Source organism: Spea bombifrons, chromosome 2 (assembly GCF_027358695.1).
Source record: "Spea bombifrons isolate aSpeBom1 chromosome 2, aSpeBom1.2.pri, whole genome shotgun sequence".
NCBI classification, from domain to species: domain Eukaryota; kingdom Metazoa; phylum Chordata; class Amphibia; order Anura; family Pelobatidae; genus Spea; species Spea bombifrons.
The window spans coordinates 84,236,592-84,253,294 of NC_071088.1; positions in this window are offsets into that span (position 1 = coordinate 84,236,592).

The window sequence follows — 16,703 nt, forward strand, 5'->3', positions numbered from 1 at the left end:
ATCTTTATTGAGCGCCCTGAGAGAAATCAGACACGCAGACAGGAGTCGCATTATGGCTGTATTTATATACTTATCACAACAACAGGAAATAACACCCTATTCTAATCCAATAATTTTACATAAAATAGCAGTATGTCCTTATAAGCAGCATATCTACAAAATAACAGAGCAAAAGGGTGGGCAATGTTGCATAGAAAAGAACGTTGTACCTAGTTCCAGACAAAGCCGGTGTTATTGGATAATAGTGTGGACATGCATTTTTAGGAGAACAAAATATGGAATAGAGTTCATCCTGTATTCTTCCACACTTTTTATAAGCTAAGTATCTAAAGGAAATGGTAAAGAAGATTAAAGGTCAGTGTTGCTTACAAGCATTCTAACATTTTTGAGTAGGCACAATGTTATGGATTAAAAAAAACATTAACAAATGAAAGAGGGAGGAAGGGCAGCCCTTGAGAAGTCTTGCAAACAAGCATGAGAGGGTAGACATTAGGCAGAGGACAGTTGAAGATAATAACTGAATAGAGGAACTGAACAGGTGTATATCTGAAGAAAAGTGAGAACATACAGGTAGGGAAGCTTTTGAGGTTACATTAAACTCGCAGTGGACATCACTCGGTGATGGTTACAGAGAGGGAGCTCATTTGGGAACCCTGGTTTTATTACCAATCTCTAGGATTGGGGTTTATCCAGGTGCGGCTATGGAACTGCGTGGACTATTCCCAGGGAAGTTTCTGATGCTGTCGCTCAGGGTCCAATGTTGGATCACACCGTTTTTTGGACCATAACATCCTCGGACCCTGAGCTCTCCATTGGTACCCCAGGATTGACGTTGCTCCACTCTGAAATAGTGACTCTTTGTCAGTTGGGCATTGCTGGCCATAGAACTGTATGGAGATGCTGGGCTGTCTGGGAGTTGATGGTTTTATACCCCTAATCCTATCATGTTTGGTGTATAAATATTTGTTCTGTCTTCAATAAACCGAGTTCTATTTTACTCCTGCACTAAGTCTTGGCTATAGTTTGGGGGAATATGAAGGGTTAATCCCTTGAGCAAATAAGCTTTTAGAGGCAAGGAAGATCTCTACTCAGTCTGAGTATGGGTCTCCTTCACCTACCTCATATTGTATACTGTAATGTCGGGGAATTGCTTCCATCCTCAGAATACAGAAATTATCATTTATCATATACCTCTAAAGAGCAGACACAATGAGGGTAACTTCCTATTCATTCATATTTTGCTGCCACTTAGATGACTATGCATGCCTACGCACCAGATCCTGATTTCATATTCTACTAATTAATACATTGCAGATGGCATTTTTGACAAGCATGTAAAAGAATCTCTCATCACTAACAAACCATACCACATCAATATTTTATATTTATAAATATACTATTAAAGGTTGATCATGACAATCTTTGGCAGGAAAATTAAATCGAGAAAGCAATTATAAGATTGTATATAATATACTTTTTTCTGTCAATAACCAAACAGTTACTATAATTATGCCTAATAAATATAGGTTACTTACCTATATACGCTTGGCTGGAGAATATTTCCCAGTATATATATGGTATATATAGTAGGGATATGGTCAATGATACCATACGAGGTAACCTCTAGCTGGGATCTGAAAGGTGCAGCATGGATCTGGCACTTTTTTGTGTATGCAACAATGGAATATGTCACTGTTATTCCTAACCTAAATAAGGTTAAGCACAAATAAATTTAGGCACAGTGATCATGGAAGGAAACGTGATGACTGTCACCTGTAATTTTCAATCTTGTACCAAAATGGAGTCAACATTAAAAATAGACCAAATAAAATGTATCATAGCGAGACAAATAGAAAACCAAAGTTTAGAATCCTAACTTCAAGAGTTTATTTACATGGGTGTCTGGAGTTGATCAAATGGGGTCATTTGAGCCTCCCTGGAAATTCAAAGAAGCCCACTGAAGCAGCAGCAAAGGAGGGAAAAACAGTAGGCTGTTTATAGTGGGTTAACTAAACATCAAAGTCATCAAAAAATATTTTATTTAATTTCTATTGCTTGTCAAAAAAGCTTTTATTTAATTTAATTTCAGTTGCAATCTGCACAGACCTCTGCAGTATAAATGGGTCATTTTCAAAGGACAGCTCTGATTTCCCTATCTGGCCTGCTGATTGGCCCTTAGTTCCCCAGGGATGCTGCCTATTCCACTCCAAGCAGTTGCGTAACTAAAAGGGTCACAACTTCCTTGGGGACCATCTCTCTGCAACCACTTGTTCCTGTCACCTCATGCTGGTTTAAAATTGTTCAGAAAGGGCCCGGTTCAGGTCTGAAGAACCCTTTCTAAACAATTTTGAGCTGACACCAGGAGACCGGAACGCAGAAGGGTCATGTTATATCATGTGACCCCGATGTAAAACTGAAGCTGTCTATGAAAATCTGCAGGAAAGATAAGGGGTGGGAGGTGGTATGTATGTTTGTATGTATGTGGCTGTCAGGGTTCCACCCTACCAGCCTGGACATTATAATGTCTACCTTAACCACTAGTGGCCACCCTTCCCTCTCAGCTTCACCCCTTTCTAATCATTTGGGACAGCTGCGCCACGTTACCTGAGTTTAGCCCTGCCGTTTATATACCTGCTCTGTCCTTCAGTCTGGGCCTATACATTGTTTGGCTTAGGTCCCTGTTAGTCTGCTTGCAGCCAAAGATCCAATTACTTATTTTAATTTCATGTGTATGACCTTGGCTACGTTCTCGATCCTGATTTGTGTACCAGACCCCGGCGTGTCCCAGACTTACCTACCTTCCAAGCCCTGTGTGTCCTGCCTTTGGGCTTCCAAGCCGTGTGCCCTGCCTGTGGGGTTCCAAGCCGTGTGTCCCGCCTGTGGCTCTTCAAGCTGTGTTCCTGCCTGTGGGCTTTCAAGCCATGTTCCTGCATGTGGGCTTCCTGCCGTGTGCCCTGTCTGTGGGCTTCCTGCCGTGTGCCCTGCCTCTGGACTTCCTGCCGTGTGCCCTGCCAGTGGGTCTCTAGTTCCACGCCTGTCTGGCAAGACTTTCCAGTCCATGTATTACGATAAACTGTATTCTGTTTGTGCTTTATTCTACTGTATATGCTAGCCCTGTTCCTGGTCAGCCAGCTTTCATCCATATAATCTGTTCTTTTATACCAGCCTGGTGTGTGACTTTAATCTCTTGCCTGCACTTACCTGTCAATATGGCAGAGCCTCAGATATCCCCTGCTATTAGACTCCTACTCGACCTGTTGGCCCGGGTGCTGACAGTGGCCATGAATGTCTAGATTTAAGTGTATATGAGCATGAATGTCTATGTATTTATTATTATTATTATTATTATACTTTATTTATAAAGCGCCGACAGGTTCCGCAGAGCTGTACAAGGTCAACGACAAGTACAAAATGACAAGCAATTGACAAACAGATACAAGAGGAAAGGAGGGCCCTGTTCCTGCAGGAACATTCTAACTGTAAGTAAGCATTAATGTGTATGTATAAGTGAATGTGAGCATTAATTGGAGAATGCATGGCATGGGATCTGAGAACATTCCTCCTGACAGAATTTCTTCAGGTCCTTCAAATCACAAAGTCGATGCTGGTGGACTCTCCTTTTCAGTTCATCTCATAGGTTTTTTATGGGGTTCAAGTCAGAGGACTAGGATGGTCATGGTAGGACCTTGATTTTGTGGTCAGTAACCCATTTTTTGTGTTGATTTTGATTTATGTTTTGGATCATTGTGCTGCTGGAAGATCCAACCTCAGCCCATTTTAAGCTTTCTGACAGAGGCAGTAAGGTGTTCATTGAATTGGTTGTTGATATTTGATTCCATTTGAGTCCATGATGTCATGCATCCTAACAAAATGTCCAGGTTCTCTGGCAGAAAAAACATTAAAGAGCCACCACCGTATATAACATGAGGTACTTTTCCATATGGCTATATGCCAAAACCACCTTTGATGTTTATTACCTCTATTTTGGTTTCATCTGAAACACGATCACATCTGAGGTTCCAGTAGTGTCGGGCAAACTGAAGATGATTAAGTTTTGTTTTAGATAAGAGTAAAGGCTTTTTCTTGAAAACCTTTCAAACAACTTATGATGATGCAGATGAAGTCAAATTGTAGTTTTGGAGACTTTCTGACCCCAAGACGCCATTAATTTCTGCAATTCTCTAACTCGCCAGTCAAACCATCCTCTTCACAGTGCGTTGAAACAATATAGACACATATCCTCTTCCAGGTTGAGTCATAACATTTCCAGTTGACTGGTGGAATTTAGCATTTTTAATGTTTTTGCTATTTTCTTATAGCCATTTCCCAGCTTTATTCCTTGGTCTTACCCATTCTGATGAATGACTAAGGGAAATTGGCCCATGTGTTACCTAATATTTATGCCCCAGTGTAACAGGAAGTCATGTTGAACAATTTCCTGTTCCTAGTCACCCAGGTGTACTAAAATGTAAACTAGGAATACCCTTCAAATATATGTTTCTCATAAGAATTCATAAGGGTGCCAATAATTGTGCCACACATATATTTAACATTTTTTTTTTAATAAATCTGTGCTGTGTTTGCAATTGCTTGATATCCATGAGAGCAGAGTACTTTTGTGTATTTTTTGAAGAAAAGATCAAAAGGTTAAACAATAAAGCATGCCAATATTAGTGGAGGGCACTGTGTAAGGGTATGTGGGCATGAATCTCTATGTATAAGTATGTGTGAGCATGCATATGTTTGTGAGCAGATATGTATGTTTGTGTGTGAAGTTGGGGGCAAATTTTGCACTGGGGTCCTGTGGTTTCTAGTTACGCTCCTGACTCCAGGGTGAGACCTTGGCCAGAATATGCCACCGCTGGGAACAGCAAACAGAAAGTGTAACTATTATGTTTCCTATTTATTGGTGGAAATATTATGTTTGTATGTATTACTATCACCTTTAAGACTTCACGATCAGTCAAAAGTGACCATACTCCATTAAATTAGCTCCTAGTAAACTCAATATTGATATTGCTCTCAAAGAATTTTAAGGCAGAAAAAAAACATGGCTTACACTTAGCTTGGTTTAAAGGATAAGTAGCAAAGTATTTTATACAACCTTTTTGGAAACAGACTGAACTTTGATTTATTCAGAGTAGTCTGCTCTAGCGGATGGGATAAAGAAATCCTGGATGAGTTTGCCACTGCGGCTCTAAAGGCATTGAGAATTTACGGATTACTTTTGTGCTATTGTCATTCAAGCACATTACAAAGTCTTTTAAAGGACGCATTAACAGAGTTTCTGTTAGACAAATTAAAATACAGAAGCAATATGTGGCTGCTCCGTTAATATATTTCATGAAATTTGGAACATTTGTATCCATTGTAATGAGTAATTATACCTTACACGGCTTATTGATGAGGTTCACAAAATGCTATGAAAGCCAAGCAAGTTGATGAATAGTACTGGCAATCACTAGCTACTTTAGGAACATGTGGTTGACTTAAGGGAACAAGGAACAATCTTTTCTCTTTTGTACTAGGCCTGTGAGGCAAATCCTGCCATATTCAGTGAAAGTTCTAGATACCTTAAATGAACCGGATTCAGGGCAGTGTGTTAATTGCATAGGAACTGAAAGCTGTTTTATTTCAGTATTCATTGATGCTTAGCAAAGGGAACAGCTAATCAAAACATTCAGCCTGGTGCAAATGCTTGCTCAGTGATCACTATTTTATTGTAATCAAATGTAATTGTAATAGTCACTATTAATCACTTAGGTAACAAAACATGGAAGGTACCACAAATATACACAAGAAACGCAGGAGTCACAAAAAAGGTATTTGGCGTAAATAGCTACTCTTCTTGTAATTTGTTTTGCATTTCTTGTTTTTCATTTCTATGTGAAAAAGGTACTATTTACCCATCATACAATAGAGAACTATGAAGGTTACTAGGAAATCTACCATACTGAAATCTATTTAATTGGCAGAACCCCTTGTGTTAAAATATCCTAGTGTTTGTGTCATATACTTATCAGGAAGAGTTAAACAGATCCTAAGTATAATAAAGATACTAAATGTAAAGTAATATACTATAGAAAACATATACTAAATATAAAATAATATGCTGAGGACAATGAAATATTTAATTGGCAAACAGCAAGACTGATTTTTCATATACCAGATTGCAAGAAATATCTGATTATTTTAAATATATTTTGTTATAACCTTGATTCTTTACATTCTATCTGACATTAAGCTCTACAGGAAAAAAGCTAGCGGCAGCTACCTCTTATCAGCAAGACATGCTTTTATATTACTCTGCCATCCCAATGACAGTATTGCTTCTCCTAATTAGTAGACTTGTGCATTCGTCTTCGGGCGAACATGAAAACGAGCACGAAGAGGCCGTTTTTTTGTTCGTTCCGAAGGAACGTAGAACAGAATACAGTGCCGGCAAACCGTAGGCGAAGACGAAGATCGTCTTCGTTTTTGCCGCGCAACCGCCAAAATTTCAAACAGGAGTGAGCTGATCCTCGTCTGTCCAATCAGCTCACTCTTGTGACGTAACGCTAAGGGTCTCGTCCAATGCCTGTGCTGCTGTTTTTTGAATTCTGAAGGCGCCTTTATAAGACCAGAGCTTGCCTGAGAGATCCATTCATTTTTCGCTGTGACTGCTTTGGCAACACTGCTGTGCTGCATCCGAGCGTTACAGAGAGAGATTGTTCTGTTCTGTGTGAGACTGGTAAGCCTTAGCCTGCCATTTCTCACTGTGTACTTCATCCTCACTTCAGTGCTACTTAATTAATATATTTAATAATAATAATTTGATTAATTTAATTTTTTTAAAATTAATTTGTCATCAACTTTAGTGTAAGTGCTGTTGAGTTGACAGTGCACCCAGTGCCTCAGTGGCACTGGGGTGCCCTTGCCCTGGGCTGGCACTAGTGCCTATTGCCTGTCCTGCTTAAATAAATTAAATAGAATTTATAAATTACAATTTAATAGAATCTATAATTTAATAGTTCATTATAATATTATATATATATATATATTTGTCAGTCATATATATATATATATACTATAGTATACTAGTGTAGAGTGTACTGTAGACATTCATCTACTAGTGTCTAATTTAAAATCAGTAATATTAATTAATATAATTAATAATTGAATTCATTATAAAATATATATATTTGTCAGTTATAGTTAGTAATAGTATACTAGTGTAGAGTGTACTGTAGACATTCAGAACATCTACTAGTGTCTAATCTAAAATCAGTAATATCAATAATTCTCTAATTCTTTCTTATCTTAATAGTTAATTAAATTAGCTATAAATAAAAGTAATAATATTAATTAATTACTACTAGCGTATAGTTCAGCTAATCTTATTAGTACTGGTGCTGCAGCTCTATAGTTTGTGCTTTGTTTTAGCAACAGTAAGAGACCAAGTCAATTTTTCTTAATTAATCTTTCATTTTATTTCATTTGTTTTGCTCACCTCAGTCCATCAGTGAAGTGAACTTGTTGGGCTAGTGAGTGCAGCCGCATAAGTGCTGTGTTTTTTTTTGATCAGCAAGCAGTGACGTTAACTGTTTTGCAAAGATTTTCTCATTTATTTTACGTTTTATTTCAATTTTATTAAAAGTACCCTTAGTGTTTTGCTCACCTCAGTCCATCAGTGAAGTGAACTTGTTGGGCTAGTGAGTGCAGCAAGCAGTGAAGATAACTGTTTTGCTGTGACATTTTATTTTATTTCTAATTCTTTTCAAGAAAAATTGACTGTGACGAGCTGTACTAAGCAAAGCTTCAAGCTACTAGCTGTAGTACTAAAATAATTCTAATCTTCTTTAATCTTAATCTATAATATATTATAAATAATAATATTCTAATTCATAATCTATAATATAAGTAATTCTAATTCTAAATTCTAATTCATAATCTATATTCTTCTATCTATAATACATAATATATAAGTAAATTAGTTCTAATCTATTAATATTATATAACTTAATATTAATTAATAAATCATATACTGAATCTGATTTAACCTCACTTTAGCTTAGTGGGTTTGAGAGCGTCTGCCTAGAGGTAGACTTATAGTAAGGAAATATAGCTTTAGGCTAGCATAGTAGTAGGCTAAGCTCTTAGGCCCGTGTAAATTCAAATTAAAAATAAAATACTGCTAGTTATTAAATAGTTAATCTTGAGTTAATAATTTAAATAACTTTAGGATTTTGGCAGATTGCACACAGCACAGTGCAGTAGTGCATAGTTTTACTTTTTAAGCAGTAGCACTGAAGAGAACTTCCTCTAATTTTTTTGTCTTTAATTCGTTTTTCCTTTTTTTTATTTTTATTTTTTTATTTTTTTTTTATAGTTTTTTAAACACTACACTACACTACACTACACTACACTACACTACACTACACACACAACACAAAATTTGAAATGGATCCTCCTTTTGGGACTAAGGAGGGACAAGCTCCATCTACCACCACCACCACCAGCACCACCACCAGCACCACCACCAGTTCTAAGATGCAGCCTTTGCGTCAGTCTAGTCGGCCAAGTAGGCCAAGCTCTCGCTTATCATTTGGGGAAGCATTGCTTGAAGGATCATCAAGTAAAGGAAAGGCACCAAAAGCAGGCAGTAGTAGTGCGGCTAGGCCCACAAGCTCTATGGTTTTTTACGGAAAGCCTAAAGCACCAGAAGCACGTTCAAAGTTAAAGGGTAGCACAAGTAGTACCAGCCCAGTGACTAAAAAGAAGTGCCTTTTGCCCCAAGCAGCATCTTCCCCATCCACCAGCAGCATGCAAGGTACCAAGCAGAGCCAAATTAGCAGCAAGACTCAGAGGGGTCCCAAACCAAAGCGATCTCATTCCTTTGTAGGGAAAACCACCACCACCACCCCCACCTCTACCGCCTCTACCACCACTAGTGCTGCGCCTACTGTTCCCACTGGTACCGCCACGCCATGTCCTCCTAGTACCTCTAGCAAGCCACCAAGTCCTTACAAAATTTTTGTAAAGACAGCTAGAGAGAGGGCTACACATAGTGGAACTCCACCTAGCGAGGTAGCAGAGGAGCCTGAGACTGAGAGGCCAAGTGCAGAGTCTATTCTTCCTGCTCGCACTACTACTAGTCACGAGTCTCACGACGATATCAGTCTTAGCTCCAGCCTAGCAGGAATTCCATTCGATCTGGCTAATGAAGAGCTAGACTATGAGCCAGAGGAAGTAGAGGAGATGAGTGGTCAGGAATCAGATTCCTCAGGGAGCAGTGTCCAAATGACTAGTGCACAATTTTCCCCTGAGCCTCCACCTTCTCCGCTACGATCATCACCATCACCACCACCAGCAGCAGCAGCAAAACCTAGCAAATCTAAAGCAATTAGCAGTCCCACTATGGCCAGTACTGTTACCACCAGTCCCACCACCACTAGTTCTGCCTCTGTTCATCCACCCCGAGCAGTAAGAGCAGCACCCAAGGCACACTCCAAGGCTATGCGCGCCCCAATTTGGGAGCACTTTGAAAATGTTGAAGAAGGGCGCTATGGAAAGTGCAAACATTGTGGGAAGCTAATAAGCAGAGGGAAAGTGTCTGGCCATTTTACCAGTGCTAGCATGAAGCATCACCTCAGCACTCAACACAACGCTGTGCTATTGGGGAAAGATGCAGAGGTAAAACTTAGTGCAGGCAGCATAGCTGGTGGCCGTGGAAAAACCCCAACAGCTTCTTCTTCTGAGCCAATAGCAGCAGCAGCAGCAGCAGCAGCAACTAGTGCTGGCAGCCAGAGACCAAGGCAGGTTGGAGCACTGCATGCTCAGCCCACCCTGGAAGAATTTGGGGCATTCCACTCCAAGAGAACGATGCCCAAACAGCAGGCCAATAAAGTAACGCGACTTATTGGTCAGTTCATTGCTGTTGGAGGGGCATCCTTCTCCATGATTGAAGGGGAGCCTTTCAAACAATTGATGGCGGCTGTGGCTCCACAATACACAGTTCCGTCACGTTCCACTTTCAGCAGGAACATTGTCCCCTCGCTGTATCGGTCCTGTGTTGCAGCAGTGAAAGAGGAGCTTTCCAAGGCTGCTGGTCAGTGTGTTAATTTCACTACAGATTTGTGGAGTGCACCTAGCGCCCAGCATGCCTTTCTTTCTTTGACAGCACACTGGTGGCAGCCCGGTGTGTCTAAGGAAGTTGCTGCAGCAGGCTACCGATCATTCCTTCTCCATGCAGAAGTGATGGATGAAAAGCACACTTCCCAAAATATTCTGCATGCGATTAGGAAAATGTTTAGCCTTTGGGTGGGAGCAGAGGCGGGCACCAATGTTGAAGTTGGTTTTGTGGTAACTGACGGAGGTGCCAATATGGTGAAAGCGCTGCGAGATGGTCATATTGTTGGTGTGCGCTGTGCAGCCCACATCATCCATCTTGTAGTGAAGGCAGCAATGTCAGAAGGAACTAATGTGGCAGCAGTAGTTCTGTCCCGCTGCAGAAAGATCGCTGGGCACTTTCACCATAGTGTTAAGGCTAGCCAACTTTTGAGGGAAGAGCAAGAGAGGTCAGGTCTTCCCGTACACTGCCTACGTCAGGATGTCAGTACACGGTGGAACTCCACGTTAGACATGCTAGAGAGGATTTTGGAGCAGCAGAGGGCAATCCATAATCTTGCCTCAGAGCACAATATAGGGATTACCTCTCCATTGAATAGGGAGGATTGGACAGTGATCGCCCAGCTAGTGGCAGTCCTTAAACCATTCAGGGATGCCACAGAAAATTTAAGCTCAAACACTGCCAGTCTGGCCCAGGTAATCCCAGTGTTCTCCCATCTAGGCAGCAAGATGGATGTGTTCCTTGGAAACCGTGAGGCTGTTCAAGGTGGCACTCTACATCCTGACGTAGCAGCCATAGTCAGGAAGCTGAAGGATCTGCTAAAAGTACACCTTCGCAAGCGAATGGAAGAGAGTCCCGAAATGATGCTAGCGTGCCTTTGTGATCCAAGAATTAAGGGAAAGCTAGCTTTGAAATTCAATGTTCTCAGTAGCTACCGGGAGCAATTGGTCAACAAGGTGCGTGACTGGCAGCGTAAAATGGGAATGCTGTCCGAGGAGGGTGAGGTGCAGGAGGAGGAAGAGATGATGTGGTCTGCTACCCCTAGCAGCAGCATCAGCAGCAGTGCCACAAGCAGCACAACACAGCTGAGTGGAGCAGCTGCGTTTTGGGAAGAGGCACTTGGCAGTATAGTTGGACCATCTGACAGAGCTAGCAGCAGAAAGGAGAGTAGTGCTGCTGAAATGGTCAAACTTTACCTCTGTGAAGTTCCTTCTGCTCCTAATGTTGATCCTCTTAGCTACTGGGATGAAAAGAAGAGTGTGTGGCCTGCACTCTCATGGGTTGCGCAGCAGCTTCTATCATGTCCGCCAACCACTGTTCAAAGTGAGCGCGTGTTTTCTATGACTGGAAACATACTGAGTCCACAGCGCTCACGCATGGCACCTCATCTGATGGAGCAGATTGCCTTTCTTAAATTCAATCTGCCCAAATTGGGTTACCCAGCTCTTAGCTTGGAAAGTTAAATTTTTTCTCTCTAATGTTTAAGGTAGTTTCTCCCCCTGGTTGCACTTGCTGCGGTGTGGCAATGCCTGCTACCTCCGCTGGTGTAGCCAATTTACGCTAGGGCCTAGTGTCTGAGCTCTGTAAGTCCGCTCCCAAACGCCTAGGACTGACAGTCTTTGGATGCTTTGCCCTGGGGTGAAACAGGTGAGTGGGTCGTCAATTGCCCACTCATTCACCTTTTTCCGTTTCCAACGCTGCTGCTGGTGGTGGTGCCAGTATCTTTTGCCAGTTCGCTTCCTGGCTGAAATCATGCCTCAGATGTCCCTAATGGAAAGGGTAGTTTCTCCCCCCTGGTTGCACTTGCTGCGGTGTGGCAACGCCTGCTACCTCCGCCGGTGTAGCTAGCTTATGCTAGGGCCTTGTGTCTGAGTTCTGTAGGTCTGCTCCCAAACGCCAAGGACTGACAGTGCTTGGATGCTTTGCCCTGGGGTGAAACAGGTGAGCGGGTCGTCAATTGCCCACTCATTCGCCTTTCCCAATTCTGCTGCTGCTGGTGGTGGTGCCAGTGTCTCTCTTCAATGCCAGTTCGCTTCCTGGCTAGTGTCATGCCTCGAATGTCCCTGATGGTGAGGGTAGTTTCTCCCCCCTGGTTGCACTTGCTGCGGTGTGGCAACGCCTGCTACCTCCGCCGGTGTAGCCAGCTTACGCTAGGGCCTTGTGTCTGAGTTCTGTAGGTCTGCTCCCAAACGCCAAGGACTGACAGTGCTTGGATGCTTTGCCCTGGGGTGAAACAGGTGAGCGGGTCGTCAATTGCCCACTCATTCGCCTTTCCCAATTCTGCTGCTGCTGGTGGTGGTGCCAGTGTCTCTCTTCAATGCCAGTTCGCTTCCTGGCTAGTGTCATGCCTCGAATGTCCCTGATGGTGAGGGTAGTTTCTCCCCCCTGGTTGCACTTGCTGCGGTGTGGCAACGCCTGCTACCTCCGCCGGTGTAGCCAGCTTACGCTAGGGCCTTGTGTCTGAGTTCTGGAAGTCCGCTCCCAAACGCCAAGGACTGACAGTTTTTGGATGCTTTGCCCTGGGGTGAAACAGGTGAGCGGGTCGTCAATTGCCCACTCATTCGCCTTTTCCAATGCTGCTGCTGCTGCTGCTGGTGGTGGTGCCAGTGTCTCTCTTCAATGCCAGTTCGCTTCCTGGCTAGTGTCATGCCTCGAATGTCCCTGATTGTGAGGGTAGTTTCTCCCCCCTGGTTGCACTTGCTGCGGTGTGGCAACGCCTGCTACCTCCGCCGGTGTAGCCAGCTTACGCTAGGGCCTTGTGTCTGAGTTCTGGAAGTCCGCTCCCAAACGCCAAGGACTGACAGTTTTTGGATGCTTTGCCCTGGGGTGAAACAGGTGAGCGGGTCGTCAATTGCCCACTCATTCGCCTTTTCCAATGCTGCTGCTGCTGCTGCTGGTGGTGGTGCCAGTGTCTCTCTTCAATGCCAGTTCGCTTCCTGGCTAGTGTCATGCCTCGAATGTCCCTGATGGTGAGGGTAGTTTCTCCCCCCTGGTTGCACTTGCTGCGGTGTGGCAACGCCTGCTACCTCCGCCAATGTAGCCAGCTTACGCTAGGGCCTTGTGTCTGAGCTCTGGAAGTCCGCTCCCAAACGCCAAGGACTGACAGTGTTTGGATGCTTTGCCCTGGGGTGAAACAGGTGAGCGGGTCGTCAATTGCCCACTCATTCGCCTTTCCCAATTCTGCTGCTGCTGGTGGTGGTGCCAGTGTCTCTCTTCAATGCCAGTTCGCTTCCTGGCTAGTGTCATGCCTCGAATGTCCCTGATGGTGAGGGTAGTTTCTCCCCCCTGGTTGCACTTGCTGCGGTGTGGCAACGCCTGCTACCTCCGCCGGTGTAGCCAGCTTACGCTAGGGCCTTGTGTCTGAGTTCTGGAAGTCCGCTCCCAAACGCCAAGGACTGACAGTCTTTGGATGCTTTGCCCTGGGGTGAAACAGGTGAGCGGGTCGTCAATTGCCCACTCATTCGCCTTTTCCAATGCTGCTGCTGGTGGTGGTGCCAGTGTCTCTTCTCTGCCAGTTCGCTTCCTGGCTAGTGTCATGCCTCAAATGTCCCTTATGGTAAGGGCAGTTTCTCCCCCCTGGTTGCACTTGCTGCGGTGTGGCAACGCCTGCTACCTCCGCCAATGTAGCCAGCTTACGCTAGGGCCTTGTGTCTGAGTTCTGGAAGTCCGCTCCCAAACGCCAAGGACTGACAGTCTTTGGATGCTTTGCCCTGGGGTGAAACAGGTGAGCGGGTCGTCAATTGCCCACTCATTTGCCTTTTCCAATGCTGCTGCTGCTGCTGCTGCTGCTGCTGCTGGTGGTGCCAGCATCTCTTCTCTGCCAGTTCGCTTCCTGGCTAGTGTCATGCCTTAATTGTCCCTTATGGTAAGGGCAGTTTCTCCCCCCTGGTTGCACTTGCTGCGGTGTGGCAACGCCTGCTACCTCCGCCAATGTAGCCAGCTTACGCTAGGGCCTTGTGTCTGAGCTCTGGAAGTCCGCTCCCAAACGCCAAGGACTGACAGTGTTTGGATGCTTTGCCCTGGGGTGAAACAGGTGAGCGGGTCGTCAATTGCCCACTCATTCGCCTTTCCCAATTCTGCTGCTGCTGGTGGTGGTGCCAGTGTCTCTCTTCAATGCCAGTTCGCTTCCTGGCTAGTGTCATGCCTCGAATGTCCCTGATGGTGAGGGCAGTTTCTCCCCCCTGGTTGCACTTGCTGCGGTGTGGCAACGCCTGCTACCTCCGCCAATGTAGCCAGCTTACGCTAGGGCCTTGTGTCTGAGCTCTGGAAGTCCGCTCCCAAACGCCAAGGACTGACAGTGTTTGGATGCTTTGCCCTGGGGTGAAACAGGTGAGCGGGTCGTCAATTGCCCACTCATTCGCCTTTCCCAATTCTGCTGCTGCTGGTGGTGGTGCCAGTGTCTCTCTTCAATGCCAGTTCGCTTCCTGGCTAGTGTCATGCCTCGAATGTCCCTGATGGTGAGGGCAGTTTCTTCCCCCTGGTTGCACTTGCTGCGGTGTGGCAACGCCTGCTACCTCCGCCAATGTAGCCAGCTTACGCTAGGGCCTTGTGTCTGAGCTCTGGAAGTCCGCTCCCAAACGCCAAGGACTGACAGTGTTTGGATGCTTTGCCCTGGGGTGAAACAGGTGAGTGGGTCGCCAATTGCCCACTCATTCGCCTTTTCAATGCTGCTGCTGGTGGTGGTGCCAGCATCTCTTCTCTGCCAGTTCGCTTCCTGGCTAGAGTCATGCCCAAAATGTCCCTAGTGGTAAGGGCAGTTTCTCCCCTCTGGCTGCGTCTGTCTGCGGTGTGGCAACGCCTGCTACCTCCGCCGGAGTGGCCAGCTTACGCTAGGGCCTAGTGTCTGAGCTCTGGAAGTCTGCTGCCAAACGTCTAAGACTGACAGTGTTTGGGTGCTTTGCCCTGGGGTGAAACAGGTGAGTGGGTCGCCAATTGCCCACTCATTCGCCTTTCCCAATTCTGCTGCTGCTGCTGCTGCTGGTGGTGCCAGTGTCTCTTCGATGCCAGTTCGCTTCCTGGCTAGTGTCATGAATCAAATGTCCCTAATGGTAAGGGCAGTTTCTCCCCCCTGGCTGCCTCTGTCTGCGGTGTGGCAACGCCTGCTACCTCCGCCGGAGTGGCCAGCTTACGCTAGGGCCTAGTGTCTGAGCTCTGGAAGTCTGCTGCCAAACGTCTAAGACTGACAGTGTTTGGGTGCTTTGCCCTGGGGTGAAACAGGTGAGTGGGTCGCCAATTGCCCACTCATTCGCCTTTCCCAATTCTGCTGCTGCTGCTGCTGCTGGTGGTGCCAGTGTCTCTTCGATGCCAGTTCGCTTCCTGGCTAGTGTCATGAATCAAATGTCCCTAATGGTAAGGGCAGTTTCTCCCCCCTGGCTGCCTCTGTCTGCGGTGTGGCAACGCCTGCTACCTCCGCCGGAGTGGCCAGCTTACGCTAGGGCCTAGTGTCTGAGCTCTGGAAGTCTGCTGCCAAACGTCTAAGACTGACAGTGTTTGGGTGCTTTGCCCTGGGGTGAAACAGGTGAGTGGGTCGCCAATTGCCCACTCATTCGCCTTTCCAATTTTTCAATGCTGCTGGTGGTGGTGGTGGTGGTGCCAGCATCTCTTCTCTGCCAGTTCGCTTCCTGGCTAGAGTCATGCCCAAAATGTCCCTAATTGTAAGGGCAGTTTCTCCCCCCTGGCTGCCTCTGTCTGCGGTGTGGCAACGCCTGCTACCTCCGCCGGAGTGGCCAGCTTACGCTAGGGCCTTGTGTCTGAGCTCTGGAAGTCTGCTGCCAAACGTCTAAGACTGACAGTGTTTGGGTGCTTTGCCCTGGGGTGAAACAGGTGAGTGGGTCGCCAATTGCCCACTCATTCGCCTTTCCCAATTCTGCTGCTGCTGCTGGTGGTGGTGCCAGTGTCTCTTCTCTGCCAGTTCGCTTCCTGGCTAGTGTCATGAATCAAATGTCCCTAATGGTAAGGGCAGTTTCTCCCCCCTGGCTGCCTCTGTCTGCGGTGTGGCAACGCCTGCTACCTCCGCCGGAGTGGCCAGCTTACGCTAGGGCCTTGTGTCTGAGCTCTGGAAGTCTGCTGCCAAACGTTTAAGACTGACAGTGTTTGGGTGCTTTGCCCTGGGGTGAAACAGGTGAGTGGGTCGCCAATTGCCCACTCATTCGCCTTTCCCAATTCTGCTGCTGCTGCTGCTGCTGCTGGTGGTGCCAGTGTCTCTTCGATGCCAGTTCGCTTCCTGGCTAGTGTCATGAATCAAATGTCCCTAATGGTAAGGGCAGTTTCTCCCCCCTGGCTGCCTCTGTCTGCGGTGTGGCAACGCCTGCTACCTCCGCCGGAGTGGCCAGCTTACGCTAGGGCCTTGTGTCTGAGCTCTGGAAGTCTGCTGCCAAACGTTTAAGACTGACAGTGTTTGGGTGCTTTGCCCTGGGGTGAAACAGGTGAGTGGGTCGCCAATTGCCCACTCATTCGCCTTTCCCAATTCTGCTGCTGCTGCTGCTGCTGGTGGTGCCAGTGTCTCTTCGATGCCAGTTCGCTTCCTGGCTAGTGTCATGAATCAAATGTCCCTAATGGTAAGGGCAGTTTCTCCCCCCTGGCTGCCTCTGTCTGC